This window comes from Salmo salar, chromosome 03 (assembly GCF_965601325.2).
Source record: "Salmo salar chromosome 03, fSalSal1, whole genome shotgun sequence".
Classification (NCBI taxonomy): domain Eukaryota; kingdom Metazoa; phylum Chordata; class Actinopteri; order Salmoniformes; family Salmonidae; genus Salmo; species Salmo salar.
The window spans coordinates 103,775,001-103,785,000 of record NC_138293.1 but is presented as its reverse complement, the minus strand read 5'-3'; the positions used below and the strand labels follow the sequence as shown (position 1 = coordinate 103,785,000).

The following is a 10,000-nucleotide window of genomic DNA, read 5'->3' as shown; positions in this document are numbered from 1 at the left end:
AATACAAAACGCTCTTAGTTTTAGAGATGTTCAAGGACCAGTTTATTACTGGCCACCCCATTTCCAAAAAAACAGACTGCAACTCTTTGTTAACTTGTTAGGGCTAGGGGGCAGTATTTTCACGGCTGGATAAAAAACGTACCCGATTTAATCTGATTATTACTCCTGCCCAGAAACTAGAATATGCATATAATTATTAGCTTTGGATAGAAAACACTCCAAAGTTTCTAAAACTGTTTGAATGGTGTCTGTGAGTATAACAGAACTCATTTGGCAGGCCAAAACCTGAGAAGATTCCTTACAGGAAGCGCCCTCTCTGACCATTTCTTGGCCTTCTACACTCTCTTTATTGAAAACTGAGGATCTCTGCTGTAACGTGACACTTCCTACTTCCTACGGCTCCCATAGGCTCTCAGAAGGCGGCAGAATGTTGAATGATGACTTTGCAGGCCATGGCTGAAAAACAGTAGCGCATTTGGATAGTGGTCGATCAGAGAACAATGAGACTGGGGGCGCGTGCATGAGAAGACTCCATGTTTTTATTTTCAGTCTTTGAACTAAAACAACGACTCCCGGTCGGAATATTATCGGGTTTTTTTTACGAGAAAAATCGCATAAAAAATAGATTTTAAACAGCGTTTGACATGCTTCGAAGTACGGTAATGGAATATTTTGACCTTTTTTGTCACGAAACCCTTCGTCACCCTTCGGATAGTGTCTTGAACGCACAACAAAACGCCGCTATTTGGATATAACTATGGATTATTTGGAACCAAACCAACATTTGTTATTGAAGTAGAAGTCCTGGGAGTGCATTCTGATGAAGAACAGCAAAGGTAATCCAATTTTTCTTATAGTAAATCTGAGTTTGGTGAGGGCCAAACTTGGTGGGTGTCAAAATAGCTAGCCTGTGATGGCGAGCTATCTACTCAGAATATTGCAAAATGTGCTTTCACCGAAAAGCTGTAAAGCCTTTTTGAAATCGGACAGTGTGGTTAGATAAAGGAGAGTCTTGTCTTTAAAATGGTGTAAAATAGTCATATGTTTGAAAAATTGAAGTTTTCGGATTTTCGAGGACTTTGTATTTCGCGCCACGCCCATCATTGGATATTGGAGCAGGTGTTCCGCTAGCGGAACGTCTAGATGTAAGAGGTTAAAGGGTTTCAGTGACTTCATTAGCTGTGGTTGCTGACGCCTATAGGTTTGAATCAAAAAGCATACATGGACATACAAGCTATATTTAATGGCAGAGGCAGGTCATTGGAGTAAAAAATTGTTTTTGAAAAGAGTAGAGGGTCTTAGAGAGCTGCCCTGTGGTACACCACACGTTTACTTGTTTAACATTAGAGAAGCTTCCATTTTACATTTTACATTTACGTCATTTAGCAGACGCTCTTATCCAGAGCGACTTACAAATGGGTGCCTTCACCTTAAGATATCCAGTGGAACAACCACTTTACAATAGTACATCTATATCTTTTTTTTGGGGGGGGGGGGGGGTTAGAAGGATTACTTAACCTGTTAGGGCTAGGGGGCAGTATTGACACAGCCGGATAAAAAACGTACCCGATTTAATCTGGTTACTACTCCTGCCCAGTAACTAGAATATGCATATAATTATTGGCTTTGGATAGAAAACACCCTAAATTTTCTAAAACTGTTTGAATGGTGTCTGTGAGTATAACAGAACTCATATGTCAGGCCAAAACCTGAGAAGATTCCATGCAGGAAGTGGCCTGTCTGACAAGATGTGTTTCATCTAGGCTGTTTTTATTGAAGATTTAGGATCTTTGCTCTAACGTGACACTTCCTACGGCTCCCATAGGCTCTCAGAGCCCGGGAAAAAGCTGAATGATATCGAGGCAGCCTCTGGCTGAAACACTTTATCGCGTTTGGCAAGTGGCCGCTCAGAGTACTGTGGGCTTAGGCGCGTGCCCGAGTCGACCGAATGCTTTATTTTTTTCGTCTGTTTACCTAAATGCAGATTCCCCGGTCAGAATATTATCGCTTTTTTACGAGAAAAATGGCATAAAAATGGATTTTAAATAGCGGTTGACATGCTTCGAAGTACGGTAATGGAATATTTCGATTTTTTTTGTCACGAATTGCGCCATGCTCGTAACCCTTATTTACCCTTTCGGATAGTGTCTTGAACGCACGAACAAAACGCCGCTGTTTGGATATAACGATGGAATATTTTGGACCAAACCAACATTTGTAAATTGAAGTAGAAGTCCTGGGAGTGCATTCTGACGAAGACAGCAAAGGTAATAACATTTTTCTTATAGTAAATCTGACTTTGATGAGTGCTAAACTTGCTGGGTGTCTAAATAGCTAGCCCTGTGATGCCGGGCTATCTACTGAGAATATTGCAAAATGTGCTTTCACCGAAAAGCTATTTTAAAATCGGACATATCGAGTGCATAGAGGAGTTCTGTATCTATAATTCTTAAAATAATTGTTATGCTTTTTGTGAACGTTTATCGTGAGTAATTTAGTAAATTCACCGGCAGTGTTCGGTGGGAATGCTAGTCACATGCTAGTCACATGCTAATGTAAAAAGCTGGTTTTTGATATAAATATGAACTTGATTGAACAAAACATGCATGTATTGTATAACATAATGTCCTAGGGTTGTCATCTGATGAAGATCATCAAAGGTTAGTGCTACATTTAGCTGTTTGGGTTTATGTGACATTATATGCTAGCTTGAAAAATGGGTGTCTGATTATTTCTGGCTGGGTACTCTGCTGACATAATCTAATGTTTTGCTTTCGTTGTAAAGCCTTTTTGAAATCGGACAGTGTGGTTAGATTAACGAGAGTCTTATCTTTAAAATGGTGTAAAATAGTCATATGTTTGAAAAATTGAAGGTTTTGCATTTCTAAGGTTTTTGAATAACGAGCCACGGGATTGCACTGGCTGTTACGTAGGTGGGACGATTTGGTGCCACCTAGCCCAGAGAGGTTAATCCTATCCCAGGTATTCCTTAAAGAGGTGGGGTTTCAGGTGTCTCCGGAAGGTGGTGATTGACTCCGCTGTCCTGACGTCGTGAGGGAGCATGTTCCACCATTGGGGTGCCAGAGCAGCGAACAGTTTTGACTGGGCTGAGCGGGAACTGTGCTTCCGCAGAGGAAGGGAGGCCAGCAGGCCAGAGGTGGATGAGCGCAGTGCCCTTCTTTGTTCTTCCGTTAAAGAAAGTTCTATTAGATAGATAGCTTTTGAATAGACAACATGGCAGTGGTTGAAAAAGCCATAACACATACGTTTTTTCCTAACACCAGGTTATGATCAATAATATCAAAAGCAACACTGAAATCTAACAGAACATCTCCCACAATCTTATTGTTGTCATCATCATCATTTGGTTTCAACCAATCATCAGTCATCCGTGTCAGTGTTGAGTGAGTCCTTCTCTAATAAGCACGCTGAAAGTCTGTTGTTTATTTTGTTTACAGTGGAACAGCATTGTATTTGGTCATACACCATTTTTTTTTAACCCCCAACAGTTTGCTAAGAGCTGGCAGCAAGCGGATAGGTCGGCTGTTAGAACCAGTAAAGGCCGGATTTACCGCTCGTGTGGAATGACTTTGGCTTCCCTCCAGGCCTGAGGACAAAGACTTTCCTCTAGGCTCAGAGTAAAGATATGACAGATAGGAGTGGCTATAGAGTCAGCTACCATCCTCAGTAGCTTTCCAATCTAACTTATCGATCGTCTAACTTATCGATCATCTAACTTATCGATCACCTAACTTATCGATCATCTAACTTATCGATCGTCTAACTTATCGATCACCTAACTTATCGATCATCTGACTTATCGATCATCTAACTTATCGATCATCTAACTTATCAATCATCTAACTTATCAATCATCTAACTGATCAGTCATCTAACTTATTGATCATCTAACTTATCGATCATCTAACTTATCGATCAGGTTCGTCATTATTGATCGATAATAATGGGATAGCTAAAAAATAATTTTAGCTACAATATAATCAAATGTATTTATTTCAAATCAAATTTATTTATATAGCTCTTCTTACATCAGCTGATATCTCAAAGTGCTGTTACAGAAACCCAGCCTAAAAACCCCCAAAACAGCAAGTATGTTACGATCGTCAAAAGGAGTGGATCAAAACGCAGCGTGTTGAGTGCTCATATTTATTACTAATAATGAAACTCTTAAACAAAGAAACAAAAACGAAAAGCAAACAGTTCCATCAGTCAACAGACAACTAAACAGAAAACAAACTACCCACAAAAACCCAGGTGGGAAAAAGGCTGCCTAAGTAGGGCTCCCAATCAGAGACAACGATAGACAGCTGCCACTGATTGGAAACCATACTCGGCCAAAACATAGGAAATACAACACATAGAACGCCCACCCCATGTCACACCCTGACCTAACTAAACAGAGAAAAACGTCTCTTTCAGGTCAGGGCGTGACAAAGTAATGCAGGTGTAGAAGCATATAAGTTCATAAACATTTGAAAAGTGTTACCAAGGTAACATTGTCCAATGAACCACCTTTCTTCCTTAAGAGTCTGAATTAATAATGAACCCAAAAAACCTATAAATCCGTAGCTAATTTTGATGTTTTCTAATTTTGATGTTTTCTTCCTGTCCTTAACTATTTGATTCTACATCTACCTAATGAGTTTAGTGGTTTGTAGGACCAGTAATTTATGCATTTCGAAAATGTGCACGAAAATTAGCTAGCTAAAACGATGCTAGCAGTTGCAGTACACACCAAATGCTGAATAAATACTCCTTCGCCAAGCTAGCTAGCTACTGTAGTAAAAGTCGAGCTAATAACACAATGAATGAGTTTTCAGGGTCCTACTAATCACCCCAAAACAGCCCTAAAGTAACCCAAAGTACCCCAAACAGGTACCCAAAAGTACTCAAAAAGTACTCAAAAGTAGAGAACGACCGATAATCTCTGTGGGCTTTGCCAATAGTCCCTTTACATAGCAAAACTGTTGCTATGCTAGCCGCCACTCACCGCCTGAGCCAGCGAGCACAATGCTGAGGAATATCTAGCTGGGAAAATCAGCAGCAGCAAGCAGCAGCAAGCTAGCTCATTCTACAACAGAAAGGTGCAATATTGAGAAATGTATGAATTGACACAGTGACCAAAAAATCTAAACTCCTGTTGCAAATATTCATTTAGTTTAATTCACTAATACTAACGTCGACGTGTCCGGACACACATGCAATAAGCAAGCTAGCTAGCTAAACAGACAGAGAAAGAGAGGAAGAGAGAGAGAGAGAGAGAGAGAGAGAGAGAGGAAGAGAGAGAGAGAGAGAGAGAGAGAGAGAGAGAAAGAGACAGACAAAGAGAAAAAGAGAGAGAGAGAGATGGAGAGAGAGATTGAAAGACAGAGGGGGAGATGGGGAGAGAGATTGAAAGAGAGAGAGAGAGAGAGAGAGAGAGAGAGAGAGAGAGAGAGAGAGAGAATAGGTGGAGACAAAGAGAGCGAGGGAGCTCCAGGCCAGTGTGTGAGGATACAGAACCAGGCCAGTGTGTGAGGATACAGAACCAGGCCAGTGTGTGTGTGGATAACAGAACCAGGCCAGTGTGTGTGAGGATACAGAACCAGGCCAGTGTGTGTGAGGATACAGAACCGGACCAGTGTGTGAGGATACAGAAACAGACCAGTGTGTGAGGATACAGAACCAGACCAGTGTGTGTGACGTGGAGGATACAGAACCAGACCAGAGTGTGAGGATACAGAACCAGGCCAGTGTGTGTGAGGATTGGACAGAACCAGGCCAGTGTGTGTGGATACAGAACCAGGCCAGTGTGTGAGGATACAGAACCAGACCAGTGTGTGTGTGGATACAGAACCAGGCCAGTGTGTGTGAGGATACAGAACCAGGCCAGTGTGTGTGAGGATACAGAACCAGGCCAGTGTGTGAGGATACAGAACCAGGCCAGTGTGTGAATCTGGGACATCACCACGCCTGCATACACAAACTAACAGTCACACAGATCACACACACACACACACACACACACACACACACACACACACACACACACACACACACACACACACACACACACACACACACACACACACACACACACACACACACACTATACAAGTCAAAAGTTTGGACACACCTACTCATTCAAGGGTTTTTCTTTATTTTGACTATTTTCTACATTGTAGAATAATAGTGAAGACATCAAAACTATGAAATAACACATATGGAATCATGTAGTAACCAAAAAAAGTGTTAAACAAATCAAAATATATTTTATATTTTAGATTCTTCAAAGTAGCCACCTTTTGCCTTGATGGCAGCTTTTGCACACTCTTGGCATTCTCTCAACCAGCTTCATGAGGTTAGCGGAACATCTAGATGTAAATGATTAAACACGGGACGGGATGTGAGATCCAAAAGCCAATTTCGCTCCTCCAAATTTACATCAATTTACATGTTAACGAAAAGCCAAAATGAATCTAAAATTATAGTTGTTTTAATTGTGTTATTTAAATTGTATTTTTTTTTTACTTAAAGTTTATTTAGTAAATATTTTCTTAACTCTATTTTCTTAAAACTGCCTTATTGGTTTAAGGGCTTGTAAGCAAGAATTTAATTTCACTCTAAGGTTTATTACACCTGTTGTATTCAGAGCATTTGAAAACGTAATTTTATTTGTTTATAGAGAGAGAGAAGGGAGGAGGATCGAGTGGATGATATTGCCTGAAACAGTCTTGTTGAGTAACAACAAACAGGCTAAACTCAACCTTGACAGTGTCAACTAACTAAAGAGAGGGAACAAGAGAAACAATCCACTGAATAGACTGAGACGGGAAGAGGGAGAGAGGAAGAGGAAGAGGTGAGAGAGAGAGGAAGAGGGAGAGAGGAAGAGGAAGAGGGAGAGGAAGAGGTAGAGGAAGAGGGTGGAGAGAGAGAGGGATAGGTGGGGGAGAGAGGGAGAGAGGAAGAGGTGGAGAGGTAGAGAGAGATAGGTGGGGAGAGAGGAAGAGGAAGAGGGAGAGGAAGAGGTGGAGAGAGAGAGGGATAGGTGGGGAGAGAGGAAGAGGTGGAGAGAGAGGAAGAGGTGGAGAGAGAGGGGGATAGGTGGGGAGAGAGGGAGAGAGGAAGAGGTGGAGAGAGAGGGGGATAGGTGGGGAGAGAGGGAGAGAGGAAGAGGAAGAGGTAGAGAGAGAGGAAGAGGTGGAGAGAGAGAGGGATAGGTGGGGAGAGAGGAAGAGGTGGAGAGAGAGGAAGAGGTGGAGAGAGAGGGGGATAGGTGGGGAGAGAGGGAGAGAGGAAGAGGTGGAGAGAGAGGGGGATAGGTGGGGAGAGAGGGAGAGAGGAAGAGGTGGAGAGAGAGGGGGATAGGTGGGGAGAGAATTGGCGAGGGCACTAGAACAGTCTGCAGCACCCGGCCTCACCCTACTAGAATCTGAAGTCAAATGTCTACTGTTTACTGATGATCTGGTGCTTCAGTCCCCAACCAAGGAGGACCTACAGCAGCACCTAGATCTTCTGCACAGATTCTGTCAGACCTGGGCCTTGACAGACCTGGGCCCTGCCAGACCTGGGCCCTGACAGTACATCTCAGTAAGACAAAAATAACAGTGTTCCAAAAAAGGTCCAGTCGCCAAGGACCACAAATAAAAATTTCATCTAGACACTGTTGCCCTAGAGCACACACAATCCAGAAAAGAGCTGTTAAATTCAACAACCACCTAAAAAGGAAACGATTCCCAAACCTTCCATAACAAAGCCATCACCTACAGAGAGATGAACCTGGAGAAGAGTCCCCTAAGCAAGCTGGTCCTGGGGCTCTGTTCACAAACACAAACAGACCCCACAGAGCCCCAGGACAGCAACACAATTAGACCCAACCAAATCATGAGAAAACAAAAAGATAATTACTTGACACAATGGAAAGAATTAACAACAAAAACCAGAGCAAACTAGAATGCTATTTGTCCCTAAACAGAGAGTACACTGTGGCAGAATACCTGACCTCTGTGACTGACCCAAACTTAAGGAAAGCTTTGACTATGTACAGACTCAGTGAGCGTAGCCTTGCTATTGAGAAAGGCCACCGAAGGCAGACCTGGCTCTCAAGAGAAGACAGGCTATGTGCAACACTGCCCACAAAATGAGGTGGAAACTGAGCTGTACTTCCTAACTTCCTGCCAAGAGACACATATTTCCCTCAGATTACACAGATACACAAAATTCAAAAACAAACCCAATTTTGATAAACTCTCATATCTACTGGGTGAAATACCACAGTGTGACATCACAGCAGCAAGATCTGTGACCTGTTGCCACAAGAAAAGGTCAACCAGTGAAGAACAAACACCTTTGGAAGGCCAAAAAGATCATCAAGGACAACAACCACCCGAGCCACTGCCTGTTCACCCCGCTATCATCCAGAAGGAGAGGTCAGTACAGGTGCATCAAAGCTGGAACCAAGAGACTGAAAACCCATATTTATGTTTATTTATTTTCCCTTTTGTACTTTAACTATTTGTACATCATTACAACACTGTATATAGACATAATATTACATTAGTAATGTCATTATTCTTCTGGAACTTCTGTCAGTGTAATGTTTACTGTTCAGTTTTATTGTTTATTTACCTTTTGTTAATTATCTACTCCACTTGCTTTGGCAACGTTAACACATGTTTCCCATGACAACAAAGACCCTTGAATAAATTTGAATTGACAGACAGACAGACAGACAGACAGACAGACAGACAGACAGACAGACAGACAGACAGACAGACAGACAGACAGACAGGGCGTAAAGCAGCAGTTAAAAGACTGAAAGGTTTTTCCAGGAGAAGATAATATCAGAAGCTCACCTTTAGAGCCAGTGAGAGAGTGTGTGTGTGTGTGTGTGTGTGTGTGTGTGTGTGTGTGTGTGTGTGTGTGTGTGTGTGTGTGTGTGTGTGTGTGTGTGTGTGTGTGTGTGTGTGTGTGTGTGTGTGTGTGTGTGTGTGTGTGTGTGTGTGTGTGTGTGTGTGTGTGTGTGTGTGTGTGTGTGTGTGTGTGTGTGTGTGTGTGTGTGTGTGTGTGTGTGTGTGTGTGTATGTTATATAAAAGGGGGCTGTACGGCCTACGCCAGAGTATAAATACCCAGGATGTAGAGAGCAGGAAGGGTCAGAGTGAGTCAACAACCACCTCCCTACATTCAGAGTAGAAACACAAAGGATTCTGGGTTTCGAGTCCAGGCTCTATCGCAGCCGGCCGCGACTGGGAGACCCATGGGGTGGCAAACAATTGTCCCAGCGTCGTCCGGGTTAGGGGAGAGGGTTTGGCCCGGCGGTGAATTCCTGTGGTGTTTTCCTCCGACACATTGGTGCGGCTCGCTTCCGGGTTAACTGGGCGTTGTGTCAAGAAGCAGAGCGGCTTGGCTGGGTTGTTTTTCCGGAGGACCCATGGCTCTCGACCTTCGCCTCTCACGAGTCCGTACCCGAAGTTGCAGCGATGAGACAAGACTGTAACTACCACGAAATATGGGGAGAAAAAAATGAAGATTTTATTTTTTAAATAAACCAAATAAAAAATGAAATACCCAGGATGGAGAGAGCAGGAAGGATCAGAGTTGTCCATTTGTAAATTCAGAACATTTCGCGTTCAGAGCTCACACCGGACGGACGCTCTGTCCGATGACTTTACAGACACCGGCCGTAGATTGTAAATTCATCAGTTATTCTACGCTCTCTGGCACACTCATCCGAAATGATTACATATTGGAGTGTTTTGTTAAGACATGTAGCTAGCTAGCTAGCTAGGTAAAAAAATGAACCATAATCCCAACTCATGACGTTAATCTGTAGGTAGCTAACCAACCAGGTTCGATGTTAGCCTAGCTAACAGAGAGGCTATAGCTAGCTAAGCAAATGGCTCTGAGATACGAATAATAAGGACATACACGTAACGTTAGCTAACTAGCCAGCCAGTTTACGCGTTAGCTCGCTAGGTAAACAATGAACCATAATCCCAA

The 10,000-nt window shown here is 42.8% G+C and overlaps 1 protein-coding gene across 1 annotated transcript in view; it reads right to left on the bottom strand.

Moving 5' to 3' along the window:
• Positions 1 to 10,000, bottom strand: part of LOC123743349 (protein kinase C beta type-like) — a 138,400-nt gene that overhangs the window by 32,329 nt on the left and 96,071 nt on the right. The window lies entirely within an intron of this gene.